We start from the raw sequence: 16,792 nt of genomic DNA, 5'->3' as shown, positions 1-16,792 counted from the left end.
TCTAATATTTTTGCAGGCAGCCTATTCTAATAATTAATTAATAAAGTTCTTAGGCAATTGATACTTTATTACATTAATAATTAAAATTAGTGTTTTGTTTAAGTACGTAATAATAGCACTTTGAGGATATTTGCTTTAATTTCATCACAGTTTTTTTTCATTTTTAGAGAAAGAATTTTGACTGCTACACAAATTGGCAAAAATTGCCTTCAGCGAATTAAAACGGAAGGACAGCATGTAGATAACAACCTGGCCAGTACTTCTTTTGGAACTCCAACTTAAAAAAGCGTTAGAGCCAAAGTAGTCATAAAAACATTGTCCCCCGGAGATATTAAAGAGATTAAAAGTCAAATGTATTTATATATTGTTGTTTTTTAAATTTTAGGAGTACTTCAGAAAATAAAAGACAAACAGATTAACTTCTCTGGATGCCCTGAGACATTAAGAAAACTATTAAGATCTGTTGGATTTAGGTAAGCACTTTATACAGACTTGGCCCTAATATCTTTAACTTAAAATATGAGTATGAAAGTCAATATTAAAAAAAATATATGTATATATAAGTTTTACAATATTTATACTAATATCTCAAAACGAATTCTACTTACAGATGGCGAAAAACTGAGGACAATCGAAGTGTCCTTATGGAAAGCTATGATATTAGACTAAAAAGAATCAACTTTTTAAAAAAATTAATAGAATATCGAGCCGAGGGAAGAAATATCGTATATACAGAGAGACCTATATTCATAGTAGCCATACCCAAAACAAAAGCTGGCCAGATAATAAAATTAAAAGTTTAAAAAAACCAATTTCAAAAGGACGCAGATTAATTATTGTTCATCTTTTATATCTTTTAAGAATTATTTATAATATTTTTTTCACAGGTGCCTTGGCCGACCCAATTTATTATTATTTACCATCATGTGCGATGCATACTTAAGGACTTATCCGAATTATGTAGTTATTGTGTATTTAAATAATAATATCGTATAAAATTATATTTTTGAGAAGTCTTTCCTTATGGTCTTATTTTCGAAGTCTATTTTTGGGTTTCTATATCCTAATTCTGATAATAAGATAATTATAATTTTTCTAATTTTGTTAATTAATTATTCTATGCTTTGCACAAAATCAGAGAGGCAGCCAACAAGCTGTTTTAAATTTTAGTTTTTAGTCTAGTTTTGTATATTTCTGCTTAATTTTTGATTTCCTAAAGAAGTAAGTGCTTAAAAAGTATTGCCTTTACCTTTTTTGAAAATTGCGTTAACTGCTATATTTTATTCACTTAAACCGCATTTATACAGATTTTCTGAAAAGTGCCGCTTGCTGTTTAGAACATCAAATAGGTTATTCATTAAATTTACGAAATCTGCTGTATTTGTTTATTTCTCTGGCCATAAAACATTTGCTTACGCATGTTTTGATGGTTGCGCCCATCGTATTTGAAAAGACCTGCAAAGTCAAAGAACACGACATTTTTTCAGAAGGTTTAGGTTTAATATATTTATTGGCCATTTTTGGCAGTGCTCTAGCTATTAACACAGTATAAAGAACAAGACAGTAGGTTCACTCTCTTGCGGCCGTTTGAAGTAGGGACTTCTAAACAGTGCCGACTTTTTTTACGCGGTCGTAAATCATTATTTAGTTTCGACGGCAATCCTTTACGATACGGGGGGTGTTTGAAACATTTTTAATAAGGAATATTTTCGTACATCGCGGCGCGGCGGGCAGCGTGTAATATATGGATTTTTTTTGAAATTAAAGGCACTTTGTATTATTGTTAAAATGAAATTGAAAGAATATTATTAAGTATCTCTTTTGAACAAATAACTATAAGAAAAACACTTGGTAGATAGCTTTAAAGTTTATTAGAATGTACACAATTAAATCTTAGCTTTACGTTCCTTTCATGCTCTTTTCTTAACTGACCAAGAAACTACCTACCTAATATTACATACACTTAATTAATAATAACTTCGTTAATATACCCATTTTTTAAATATTTAATAAAATTTACATAATAATGTTATAACAACACTCAGCATATGGAACTCGGTAACAGTGAAATATAAAAAGGCAGTTAAATAAAAAAAACTTATTAAATGCCTAATTATTTGCTTTTAAAATAGGGGATGAAAGAACAAACCACTAAAATTCAAATAAAACGAAAATAGGTGTTTTTTTACAACCTAGAATTCATATAAATATGCAAAATAAATATAGTTTTACATTGGGGATTATAGTACACATCAATATTTTGAAACATAAACCCTTAAAAACCACCCTTAATGACGAAAAAAATGCAGTTTTAAGTATGGTTAGACGGTATAAGTGGCTAAAATTTATATCATTCAAATGATTGCAATGCAACTAATAATAAATCGGATAGCTTTCACTATTAAAAACCACCACTAATAACAGAATATTACCAAAAATTTTGCATTTTTTTAGATTAAAATCACAATTTAAAAAAAAATATGTACTCTAAATCGCTGACACTTTTTGAACATATTATTGGTACCTATATATAGTCCATTGTAGAAGGCTACGCTTTAATTTTTAAAATAAATACATAATTTTTTATGATAATATTTTTTAAAACTGCAATTATTTTTATTTTATTCCTAACTTTTTTAATTTTTATGCTAATGACTTACAATCAAGTTTATTTTTAAAGTTTTTGATAGTACATACTTGAAAAAATGTGCTAGATATTTGTCTAAAAAACGTTTTTTTTTTAAAATTATTTCACGTTATTATTTTAAGTCATTATGTTTTGTTATCTAAAAAAAGGGGTTATAATCACACAGTTGTATCTTAGCGCCTATAGCACCTAGATAAATCAAACAAAAGCCAATCTTTTGTTTTTAAACCAACTTTTGTTAATTAGATTTTTTTGTAGGATCTCAATTTTCCGAGATATTTAAGAAATACTGAAGAAAAGCATGTATTTTTTTCTGTAAACTAATCCATTTTTATTTAAAAAAAAATGTATATCCCCTTTTACTCCTGCAGCCATCTACGCAACATATCGCCGGCATTTTTAAAGTACAAAATTTCCGCACAACGCTATTATAGTTCTAATATTGAAGACGCCCCTGTATAACGCAGTCGCCACCAGGCAGCAAAAAAGAGTAGCATCAGAAAGCGAGTGAGACAGGCAACATTTTGGGCGGCGCTTAGAGTGATCCTTCTATTCTAGTTTATGTTCGGTGCTATTAAGGAACAATAATTGTCTGTTTCAAATCTTTTTCTCATAACAATAAAATCAAAAGTGTGTTTACAAATTATTCTTAATGGTTTGTAAAATATGTGGAGCATCTGTAGGCAAAAATGTTGTGTTAAAAATAACGGTTCTCGTGAAATATTTAATAAATATAAAGCAACTCGATTAGGACCGTCGCAAACGATGGCTTTAGGCAGGAATACTATTTCAAGTAGGGTTTTTACAATATGTTCGATTAGGATTTTGAAATGTTCCCTAGATGTAAATCTATAGCAAAAAAATATACCATGAAAGGACATGAAAGGACAAGCCACAGAAAAAAGCCTCGAAACCTAAAATTATATGAATTTTTTTATTATATATCTTGAATACGCATTTTATCAAAATGTTAAATACTGTTTTATATTTTCATTACCTTCGATTTTGATTCATTCTATTTTGAAAATAGTTAAAGACGCTTGTAAAAAAAACACCCTTTTTTCATTTCTTAAAAATTTGCAAACTGTCGGTCACTCGTAGTAAAGAGCCACCGCCAACTCTTTTTTGAGGAAAAAAGGTAGGACTATTTTTCGCGTATCTGTCCACAATCTGCATTAACATATTTTTGCAGTTATAGATAGATGGATGATAACGACAAAAACGGTAGCAGGTTAAAAGTCGAAAATTTTGATTTTTTTTCTGTTAAATTTCTCTTTACGTTTTTGTTGTGTAGAAATATGTCTTCTTTTAGTTTCGATATTCTATGGTCTCTTGAATTATCGGGAAGATCAGCTAAGCTATTTTTGGTTGTATTTTGTGCATCTTAACGATTTTTTTATTGAAAGTAATCGGACTATTAAGTAATATGGTACTTCTGTCCATAGCAAAGTACCTTCTCTTGCATGTTAAAACTTAATATTGCCCTATTTTTTAGAAAGCTATAGTGTATAGGAATTGAATTGTCATTCAAATAATATAATTTGGGTGTTTTAAAACGGTTGTCTTAGAAATGCTTTACACAAATATTAATTTTTGTATCAATTTTTGAAAATCGCCTGATAGACCGAGAAGTCTAAGATTTCCTAAAAGCACGTGTAAAAACTGATTATACAGGTGACTGCAACCGAATTTCAGATTAACGTTTCCGGCCCAGTATTATATTATTTGTCTCAGTATTTTATTATATGATCCTTGATTAAGAGATGAATGGCACTAGGCCTAATAGATGTCTTTTACGGAGCTTTTAGAGAACTGGGCAAACAACCTTACATACGCAAGGGAACTCAGCGGGCCTGCACTTCTGAACTAAAGAGTTCATAACATTACTTGACTAGATTCTGTGGCGACCCCTGGGTCAAAGACAGGTCAATCTACGGATAATCAAGACCAAATACCGTAAACAAGCTAACCTTTTCCTTTTTGAACTAGGTTGTGTATTTATTATTTACCTTTTTGAGATTACGCACTTATGATGTACTTTCTTCACTATCTGCAGTTTCGCCTAGGTACATTAAGGCACCATCTGGACTATACACTTTTGGTTTGAAAAATTAAAATTAGAATTCATTTAATAAAAACTTACATGGAAATGCACATTGGATATGGACAACTTGCTATATTCCAAACGGTACTAGAAATTGAAATTCAGATGACTATGGAAAGCAGTACTAAAAACAGACTATTCTTTAATTTAATTATTTCAGTACAGAAAGGCATACATAAATATTACGGAATAAATTAGCTGCTTTCTGACATGCTTCTTGGATGGAAAATTACCCATGAATTAACATGAAATAGAAGTTGTTATTCCAAGTTATTATACTGATTTCTGCTCCTCAAGACTCTCGTTGACCGACGGTATACAGTCCGACAATGATTTGTAAATCCCGGAAAGAAATTTTAGGACGTGAAAAATGTCTGAGCAAAGGTATCAAAATAACCCACTAAATTAGGAATTGTTTTGAGTTTTGTGAATTGTGAATGAGTTTTTAATATAATTTTTCTTTTAAATTTCATCTACTTTGTAACATTAAAAGTAATGAACTTGTTTCCTACTCCCTATCCAAAGACAAACGCAATTAAATAAAAAAATTACTAATTTTACTTTTAAAGTAAAATCATATAATAAATATGACCGCTCATACCGACCCGAACAATATGAGAAGGTAGAAAAATTTCATGTTTGGGGCTCGGGTACCCTAAATCTAATCAGATTAATTAGGTAGAGTTAATCCAGAAGAGTACCAGGACTGCAGGAGTGCTAGGGTGGTTAGCCAGTTGGCGACGCTCAAGTGTGGATTAAAGAATAGGTATTGTTCAATCAGCGCTTCTAATGATAAAGTGGTTTTTGTCTAAGTCTACTCATTTTCTTGTTATTCAATTCTAGTTTCTTGCACGAATTTATTAACGGGTTTTTAGAAAAACCAATATAATAACATTCATATAGTTCAGTCTATAAAAGTTTATCCGAACTACATGGAATAAGTTGTTCTTTCTAATAATTAATATATTCTCTATTTATATTTGGTATTGTAGTTTTTGGCCTAGTTTACCTGCCTTTTATTTCCTAATTTTATTTGTATATATTAAGCTTCTATTACTTTCTCTTGTTTTGGACGCTAAAAAGAATTTCAATTTTGGTTACTTTACATCTTCTTGATTTAAGACACTATTTTATTAGTTAAAACCATAAAAGATAACTGAAATTAAGATTACTCTATTTATAGATAATTTTCGCATAACACTTCTCAATTGATTACAAGTTTTTGAAGATTTATTTGCGTAGAATAAATCATTCATTCAATGCTTTTAAATTCTATTTTCTGAAACTAGTCTCGAATTAGCCATTTAATTGCTTAGCGTGCGCTTTAAAGTTACTACAAAGAAGTAACTTTAAAGCGCACGCGCGTGTTCTCTATTTCTTATATAAAATATAAAGAATGTTAATAAGAAAGTAATGTAAAAAACTAAATTTTATAATCTTTGATAAAATACTTTTGGACTCATCTGAAACAGTTGATTAAACGTCATCGAGTAGCAACCGAATCCTGAAGTGTCTTATCAAGAGCGTCAATAATTTTCTATGTAAATTTTCATACTACCTCTAGAGATATTTAGAATTTCAGTACAAATGGTTTTACGTACATTTTTAGTCGGGCCCAGCAGTGGTGAGTTCGAATCCCAGAGATCTTTGTTGCTCTATCCACTTTAGTTAATAGATTTGTAAAATAATTATATATATAAATTTTGACTGATTATTTGAATATTGAAATTATTTCGTATACAAATTTTATACAAAAATTAAAGAAGAAGAAAAATATCACTGAAAGGTCCCATATACTTTTAGGGGTAAAATTTTTTAAGCACTACAAAACTTTTGATGTACTTTATATCCATTCCATTCAAGTTCCTTGTTTAAACTATTAGTTATAATTTTTTTAGTTTCCAACAAACAGGTAAGTAAATCCCTTAAGTATAATAAAGCCAGATTTTAATATTATAGTCTATTAAAAAAATAATAATAAAAATATTAAAAAAGAAGCTAAGGACGAAAAGTTAAATGACAAGAAGATATAATTATCTGGATACACGGAAAGTTGGGAAGCAACAGAGTGGCAACTTGTCGATACATGTTTCTGCTATTCGCTTCATCAAGGCAAGTAACCAGAAAACCAAAGAGAAAAATTCATGAAATACATAAGGAATCCCGGAACAGGAGCGTTTCTTTTTTGTTTGACATCAACATTTGTTGGACATCCTTTTTGGTTAAATTTATTTTTTCTTTTCCTTTAATTTTCTGATTTTTTTGTTCTGACAAAATGAATAAGAAACCCGCATAGGTAAGACAAAGGCCCTATTTTTTCTGATGCCGACAAAACGGAGTATTCTGACAAACGTATATTTTTGCCAAAATAATCTAGTTTAATTATTATTTAACAAATAAATGTCTTGCCAATTAAAAAACTTTATAAAAGAGTTTTCAATAAAATCTTCATTTAAATAAAATTAACACTTTACAGAACACACATAGAGATAAACCCGATGGTCATATAGATTTCATGTTAGTCTAGTTTAATGCTTTATATAATAGGAAACATTTAATATAAGTAGCAAATGCAAATAAAGATTTTAACGGATATAGCTAGTTATACAATAATAAAGGTCTATATAGCAGTCAGAGATACATTACATCCCACATTATTTGTTTTATTTTTTTATTCGTTACCATATTTAAAATTAAATTAGGCTAAACACTTTTTTAAACGGAAGTAGATCGCAACATCTTTAAAATAAAATTTTCTACTATTAATTATTGAAATTACTGAAACAAAGAATTAGCGATGCTTGTAATTTAATTTTAATTGAAGAAATTAGAAATTCTTTTAAAATGTTTAAGAAAGATATTGAAAAATGTTTTGATAATGGAGGTAGCTACATTGAATAAATTTAAAATAAGTAAATAAAATAAATTGTCTTCTTGCAGCAGCAGGCAGAGCTGGATGCCAAACGGTCAAATTTCAACTCCAACATTTTTTGTCATTTTTACGTATAAGAGCTCTCATAATGGGACACACTGTATATATGAAGCTCACATAGTATATTTAATAAAAAAATATATATCGTAAATGACAATAAACGATTAGATTTTCTTAAGGTTAATATGTTGCCGCTTTACTCTAAATAATATAATCTACCAGGTCGACTGGACATGCTTCTGACGAGGTAGTCTGAGGGTTCCTAAGATATGCTTTTCCAGGCCTCATAGAGTTATTGATTATTACCAGAGACCCATAGCCTTGTAAAAGCCAATGAGGCGCTCTAGTCTTAGTAGTTTGATGTCGCTAAGCCAAGTATAAATTAACCAAATATTTGTACCCAGCATGTACAATAACGTAGAGTCCATGACGAGTGAGAACGTAATCTCCTCCGTTTAATCCTATTCCTAACCTCCCAAAACTAACGACCCTCCATGTTGCTGGCAATCTTAAATACCAGTGTTAGTACCAGTTAGAAGATCAGTCACCGACAGAATTTCGTTTCGGTTCAGGGGAAGGACTATTACTGGATCTATACAGCCTGCATATATCTCTACCTCTGTTCTCATGCCAGGTATTTTCTTTAATCTTTAATGAATCTTACTATTTACTAGATTCTTTAGTGACGTAATAACTAGACATTTTACTATGCCGATCATGGATTCATGGCCTACCAGCAGTTTCGCAAATCCCAGTTATTACCAGCGTTACCTGAACCAAGGATTTTGACGAGCTGTTATTGACAATGTTTCTCAGTATTACTAATTACCCTAATCTATTAGTAATTAGTATAACCGTAATTTTTATTGTCAAAAGAAAAACAATATTATTTTAAATATTTATTTGGTTTTCTCACTTATAGTTTAACCTGAAACTACTAACTTTATATTTAAAGTAAGAATTTTTGGCTATTTCTTTATAAAAAAATCTCATGAAAATAATACTTATATCTCGTTTTCGTTTTTGGCAAACTAAACTATTTTGAATGTAAATATTTAACTTTCAGTAAACGCCTCTTCTTATAAGCGCATGTATATAGCCAACATTTTTAAATGATGCATCAGTTTTCGCACTCAAAAAGATTATTAATTATAACGTTTGCAAATAAATGTATACTGAGATTGGCAATTGTTATAGAGTTAAAAAAAAATAATCAGAAATATTAGGTGCCTTTTTGCCATTCAGTACAGTTCCGTTATTATAGCATAGAATGAACAAGTAAATTGCTTGCGCAATTTAACACAAATATAAATTATTCTTCATTGTCATAGCCCATTTTTATGTTAAAAAAATACTTACACGATCGAAAAAAAAGTACCAATACTTTTAGAAACTTATTCTATTTCAGGAACTTTTCATATTTTGGATTCTTCGATAAACACAGCTTCTTTTAAGAAAATTATCTTTTGCTGCACATTCCATATTATCGTATGTTTATTTGAAAAAGAATTACAAATATTCTAGATGAGATAGTAGAGAAACTAGAATAGATATTGGTTTAGTATATATTTAGCTTTTTGTCAAATTAGTTGTGACTGCAACTTACAATTTTGAAATTTAGGAGTAAGTACTTCTAACTTTTTTTTTCGTCTATTTTTGGATCATTTAAAAAATACACATGGAGCTTTAAGGCAATAGGTAATTATTTCTTTGAAATAAAATCTGTTTAGGTTTCTTCAATATTCAGTATCCATAAAACTATCTGACTGACTCTGCGAATATATTTCATACTATATTTCCTAGCTTAAATATTTAAAAAAATATTGATTTAACTCGATATCTATTTTAGCAAAAATTATCTGTAGAGCGATACGAGATAATCATTTATCAAAAAAAACATAAATTATATTTAAGTATTGTTTATATGATAAAACCACAATTTTTTAAACTATACTATCTTAATTAAGAAGCAAGTATGCTAAGTAACAGTAAAAATGGAAATGAACATTTAAATAATCTCTTTTCTAGTTGTAATAAAAGTTATTTATGTAACAAGGGTGTAAAATGATCATTTTTTGGTGAATGGGAAATTTCAGGGAAAAATTAAGGAAAAACAATTTCCATAAATAAAAAAAGGGGAATTTTACGCACGTGTAACATACGAAATTTTTTCTACTACCGAAGAAAACATTAAAAAAATTAAAAATACCAAATTACTTTAAACTTTTGACAAATTATAAAATGAATGTCAAATTACTTTCTACGCACTAGTGCCTAAAAAGAGTTTTTAGGCACTAGTGCGTAAAAAGTCAAACTTTATAAACCTTGGGAAGTGTGTAAAGTGAGGCAGGCTTTACGCAAGGTGGAAAAAATATATATTTTGAAATATGTATATAGTTATTAAGATTTTTCTTAAAATAAGTTTTAAGTTTGTAAACCTTGTTTTGAACACTTAGATAAATATACTTACCACTATATTTTATAATTTAAACATTCACCTTTAACTAGTATAACATAAATGAAACATAGGAAAAACACAATTCAAAATATACTCCTTTTAGGGTTTAATTAATTAACTGGATATCATAGCACCCGATGTAAAATAAATATCGGCCAGATCCTACCTTGTTTAATGTTTTATACTGAAACAATTTCAACCAGAGGAACCGTCATCGTTAAATCGCGGCTGATAATAACTTGTGCCTCTTTACACTGATATACAGAGGCTCTTTGCAAAGCAATAATTAAACCAGACTATCAATATGTAGTGGGGGAAAAGGACAATTAGAAGTAGGTCTTATATGCAGCAATTGGATGCTAGCTCTTATTTAAATACGCTTGAATATTTTATTGATTTAATTACTCAAACTGGAAGTATGGTATAAAAACAAGTATATTTTGTTCTTAAAATGCGACATGCCGATTCAAAAGCTGTTAACATTGGACAGTTTATAGTAGGATCCTAAAAATTGGCTTCTCTTCGGCTAAGTAATAATGTAAGTAATGTCACCGCTATTTCAATCTTTTACGCAAAATATAACTTGGAAAAAATGGTAATGCTGGACTTAATTCTTACTTTTTCGTAATTATTTTTTTTACTCTATTCTGTATTAGGCTACAGATAGAGTTTTTAGACCTATGCGCTATTTTTACTAAAACTAACCTCTATTTATACAAAATACTATCAATATGTAGTGGGGGAAAAGGACAATTAAAAGTAGGTCTTATATGCAGCAATTGGATGCTAGCTGTTATTTAAATACGCTTGAATATTTTATTGATTTAATTACTCAAACTGGAAGTATGGTATAAAAACAAGTATATTTTGTTCTTAAAATGCTACATGCCGATTCAAAAGCTGTTAACATTGGGTAGTTTATAGTAGGATCCTAAAAGTTGGCTTCTTTTCGCCTAAGTAATAATGTAATGTCACCGCTATTTCAATCTTTTACGCAAAATATAACTTGGAAAAAATGGTAATGCTGGACTTAATTCTTACTTTTTCGTAATTATTTTTTTTACTCTACTCTGTATTAGGCTACAGATAGAGTTTTTAGACCTATGCGCTATTTTTACTAAAACTAACCTCTATTTATACAAAATAAAAATTAACAAAATAGTACTTATATGTACTTATATATCTAATAAACGGTATTTTATTTCATTAAATAATTACTAATAATTTATATACAGGGTGTTCAAAATTCGGTGCAAATATTTTGAGAGCGTACTGTTAGAGTTAAAATAAGACTTTTTTTTCCTATAAACATGTGTCTTAAAATGCACCCCCTCAGAGCTACAACCCGCTCAAATTACTTGAGGAAAATCGGTTATTTTGAACCTTCACTACATTTGTGCATCAATTCTTCTGAAAATTTACATTTCCCCGTTTTTTGCGTGTTTTTTTATTTTCCGTCTTAAAAATGTTGTAAATCCAATTTTAGAGAATTTAGGGGAGTTTACCCTTCTGATAATCCACATCTTAGGTTTTGCATAAGAAATTTAAAAATCTAGCAACACCATCTAGTTAGCCATAAAAAAATATAAAATTTTTGTCTCTTGCATTATTTCTATATAATTAAGCGTTTTCGAGAAAATCATTTAAAAATAATTTATTGGAAACATAAGATATGGAACATCAAAAGAGTAAGCCTCCCTAAATCCTTTCCTAAAATTGGGTTTATACCATTTTTGGGACGGAAAATGTCAAGAGGACCCAAAACAATTAGGACTTGCTAATTTCAAAAAGATTTGACGTATAACTGCTCTCAGTGCTCCAAATAATAGATTTTATTAAAGCAATTTGCGCGGGCTGTAGCTCTGAGTATGTGTATCATACTGATATATCTGTAATATATTATATAACTTATATTGCGTTGCAGATTTAGTTTATTCTCTGATAACAATTTGCAAGCAAGTCTAGAATCTATATCTAGAATAACAAAAAAAAAATAAATTGCAAGACATTACGTTATTAACGTGCTAGCTGGATTCACATAGTCCTTGTACTGCCGTATATTTATTTTGTAGTTTAGGTTGGTAAGGTAAATTTATTAAGTTCTTCTTTTGTTAATTTCTTTAAAAATAAAAACCTATTTTTTTAAATCCATGTCGACCCATAAAGCTTCTACCCATCTTTAGTAAGATCTTGAGATATGAGTTTAGCAGCAATTGTTTATCTAATGAGGAAGATGTTTTCATAAAGGAAGTCTTTTGTATAATATTCTATTATATTCTATAATAATTTTTATTATTTTGTGGAGAAATTGCTCATTCTACTTCGAAAATGGACTATTCAATAAAATTGTTTATTTGCTACATTATATCGCACATTTACCTAATTTAAACGTTAATTGTATGGATTGTTAGATGTTTCGTGCTTTCGACTACGTCAATTTTATTATTAATGTACGCCAAAATAATTAATGTACACTAAAATACACTTTTTTTGGTCTAAATAATATAGGCATAATCATTCTTTCGGTGCTATACAATGACATGCATCAATTGAAAATTCGTTGGGGAGAATATAGGTAAAAGAGGAAATAACGAAACATCAGGAGAACCACAGGTTTCAATATTGTATGTATGTATATACAGTGTGGTGACTTTAACTGGAATAAATTCAGTTAAAACTAATCAAAATTTATCTCGCAAAATTCCTGAGACCCGTCGGATTTCTTGCCTAATACGTTCTTTGAGTTCGTCTAGGTTTCCTGGTTTGCTCATATAAATTTGACTTTTCAAATGTCCTCACAGAAAAAAATCAAGTTAGGTGATCAAGAGAACGTGCCGGCCACTCGATTGCACCCCTTCTACCAATCCATCTGTTTGGAAAATTGTCATCTAAATACTGGCGTACATTACGGGCATAATGTGGGGGAGCACCATCTTGTTGCATCCAGATTCTTTCATCATACAAATCTGGATCGAACTGACTCGGAAATCACGTAAGACTGGAACTAGTTTATGTTCAAGAAATTCTAGATATCTTTCCCCAGTTAAAGTATCATTGAAGAATAAGGGCCCTATAACTTGCCTGCCAATTATGCCAGCCCAAACATTAGTTTTCTGGGGATATTCTGTATTAGTTTCCCTTACCCAGTGTGAGTTCTCGTCAGACCAGTAGCGACAGTTCTGCTTATTAACATGGCCATTTAGGGTGAATGTAGCCTCATCAGAAAAAAGGATCCACTCCGAAGATATGCGATTTTCGTCAATGGCGATCATCATTAATTCACAGAACTGAACTCTGCGATCTGGATCGTGTTCCAATAACTCTTGAACGGGTTGCATTTTATAAGGTCGTTTGTTTGCACTTTTTAAAATTTTTAGCACAGATTTATGATGAATAGAGTTTTCGCGAGCTACTCTTCTGGCTGCAGTTACCGGATTTTCTTCCATCGCTAACAATACATTTAATTGGGTGTTTTCATCGATTTTAGAAGACCTTTGTCTTGAAACATCCCTCACGTGCCCAACTTCTCGAAATCTGCTTTCGATTTTACTAACCGTACCTTAGTTAATAGGTGGCAAATCTGGATATTTCTACCTGAATAGGTGGACAACCTCTAGCTGAGTCCAATTTCTGTCCCCATAACCAATCATCATTAAGATTTCAATCTTGTGGGATTCGGATAAATAAGGCATTTTTTCAATATAAGTTAACTTATTTAACAACTGGTTAAAATTCACTTTAACAGTGACACTACAACAATGTCAGGAAATACCAATAAAATAAACAAACACGCCAAAAATTTACCAACACAAAATATTTCAAGACTTTTAATACCTTAATGTTTTTTTTTTCGTATTTCTCCTTTAGATAATCAAAAAAGTAAATAGGGCAATTTAATCAAGAAAAAGGGCTCTTTTCAATGAGAGTTTAAAAGAAGTGGCTTTCCATTTGAAAAAAAAAAGTTTGGGTTAATTTGGACTCCCCCTGTAGTTGAAAAAATACAAAAACTATCTTGACATGTGAAAAAAAATAAACAAAAATTGACGGGTCTCAGGAATTTTGCGAGATAAAATTTGATTAGTCTTAACTGAATTTATTCCAGTTAAAGTCACCACACTGTATGTCTAATATATTCTCTTGAGCGCATTCATATGCAGATTGAAGCAAATTTCAATTCATAATTTAAGGGAATACCTTATACCCAATTTTCGTCATAAATCACTGAAATATACTGAACAACAACACTTCTGCCAAACACCTATTAGTAGTATTTGATAGTAGCCTTAGATTGGGTGGGCATTTATCTAACTTGTGTTCAAAATCTAATTTATTTATTTATTGTCAAATAAGATTTGCATTGCATTTGTTTGCGCTTTATGCAAGCAAATATATCTTAAATTACAAAATAAGGAAACAATTATGTGAAGCCGTTTTTATCCCTATCTTGTATTTTATTATCCTGGACATACCTAAGGAAATAAACAAAGTGTACAGTTTATGCTGAATAATTGTAGTAGATTATTTGTTGATCTATGAAAATTTAATCATAAGTGTGCTTATATAAGATAAATAAACTGTTTTAAAATAGATTTTTTTTAATAAAATATTTAAGTATTTGCTACTATATATAGTATTGTAATTATTATTTAGGACGCTTGCCCCAGCTTATGTAGGGTCGAAATTAGTCTTCGTTAAAATTCGTAGTTAACTTCTAACTAATTTTTTAATTAAATTTTATTTTCTAATTTAATTTCTCTTTATCGTAAAGGAAGAAAGAGTTTCAAAAGGTTCAAGTCAAAATTCATTGAAAAATGTAAATTATTAGTATTCTTTTAAACATATTTCTATTCGCTAAAAGTACTAAAATTAGAAAAGCATATTTAAAAATACTTTTTTTAAGAGTGATCCAAATATTGCCGCTTTAGCGAAAGATTTTTTTAGAGCCTTAAATTTAAGATCAATAATCTCGATATAATTATTGAACAATCCAAATTAGTCTTCAAGAACACGATAAGTATATATGTTTAATGTCGTAAATGACACCCTTTTAAAAATGTATGTAGATACAGTTTCATCATTACAATATTAGCAAACACATTCAAACAACTAAAATTAACGCAAAAATTGCATGTTTATTCATAAAAACAACCTGCCGCATAGGAATTGTATAATCTTCATTTAAAGTAATGTGACAATATTGGCAACGCCGCGAATATCGGCCGTTCTTTAGCATTCCAGGATCCTGTTACGGTGCTTTATTGTCAAATTTTACAATTTGTAGATAAAGCCTAAGTAAAAATAAAACAAAACAAAATATACAAAAATACAATAAAAATTACACATAGAGAGAAAACAAACATAAAATGGTTCATAACAAGTTAAATCTTCGGTAGTCTTAAGTAATCGTGTTTAGTGTATACATGAGTTAGGTATATAAGCCTGCAAAGTTCCTTTTAAAAATTGTATTATTTACTAAAAAATACACACGATGTTCTTATAACAAAATCTTAAAATTAATTGAACGACTAGCCGAACACCAACTAGCTTTGACCCTGGCGTAATTATTTCATATATCTATTTATTCTATTAATATGATTATTCGGCATTATTCTTGTGGTTTGTGGATATCACTCGTGTAAAATAAATCATATTGATTAATTGAGCACAAGTTGATTTTTTTTGAGCATCGAGTGTTAAAATACATGATGCACGATGTTAATTAAAATTCACACCTAACGAACGTATACATGATCCGGTTTCAACGGTCTCGCAAAAAACGCTCCGCAGTTATACCCTCTGTATATAATAAATACTTTGTATAAACCAGACGTAGGCGGATGCATTGGTTGCACAGATAAGATTTAGTTATTAAGCACTTTTTAATTATAAATTAGAATACCTTTAAGTTCAACCAGCTCATTTGTGAACGTACTTGCTGTCAGTCGAAATAATTTTTTTTTTAATTTGTTTTGAACCTCACGAACAAAACTGGCGCAGTCGGTAGGATGCATCAAGCGTGATCTAATCAAATCGTCGCTTTTGTTTTAACAATTAATGGTGCATAGCCAAATTTGAAAAATAAAAATTTCGCGAACGATAGTGCGTTTCAGAGGGCTCAACGACCAGGGAAGATACGACCTATTGGTACTGAGTGAGGAACAGCATCGTCCAATCCATACTCCAGGGAAGTTCGTCCTACTGGTACGAGAGGCGGAACAAGCATCGTCCAAGTCTCATAAGTAGTACTCCAGGGAAGAGACAGCATCGCTCATCCTATTGAAATAAAGATACTTTTGTTAACACTGTAAGTGATTTGCTTTTTGTTTATTTGGTGTATTAACAATAAAAAAAGTAATATTGAAGAATTTAAATTATTGATTTATTGATATATTTACTTGCAAGTATTTATATACGCAAGATAGTATATTATTGATTTGATTGCTTAATTTTTAAACCTTAAATTTATCATTTTTGGAAAGATTTATTTGTATATTTGATCTATATATACATAATTATTTAAAAATGCCAGAACCAAACTATGCTTTAATCAGATACCAAGCTGACAATATTCCCACATTTGATGGTAGCCCGCCATTAATACTTGTTTATTTGATACTGTTTTAAACAAATTAGCTGGAAGAGCCGCAAATT

General features: G+C 29.9%; 1 protein-coding gene across 3 annotated transcripts in view; it reads right to left on the bottom strand.

The window, feature by feature from the left end:
* LOC126749216 (sodium- and chloride-dependent GABA transporter 1) overlaps positions 1 to 10,396 on the bottom strand; it is a 50,331-nt gene extending 39,935 nt beyond the window's left edge. The window contains exon 1 of one of the 3 annotated variants that reach the window (XM_050458902.1): positions 10,308 to 10,396. The gene's annotated coding sequence lies outside the window, so the exon portion shown is untranslated. Of the gene's footprint in view, positions 1 to 10,153 lie in introns of all 3 variants that reach the window. The other 2 variants (XM_050458901.1, XM_050458900.1) reach the window with 2 other exon arrangements.
* Positions 10,397 to 16,792: the final 6,396 nt, after the last annotated feature.

The sequence above is a fragment of the Anthonomus grandis genome, chromosome 22 (assembly GCF_022605725.1).
Source record: "Anthonomus grandis grandis chromosome 22, icAntGran1.3, whole genome shotgun sequence".
Taxonomy (NCBI): domain Eukaryota; kingdom Metazoa; phylum Arthropoda; class Insecta; order Coleoptera; family Curculionidae; genus Anthonomus; species Anthonomus grandis.
Note: the sequence above shows the minus strand (reverse complement) of the source record. Positions and strands in the feature narration are given on the sequence as shown.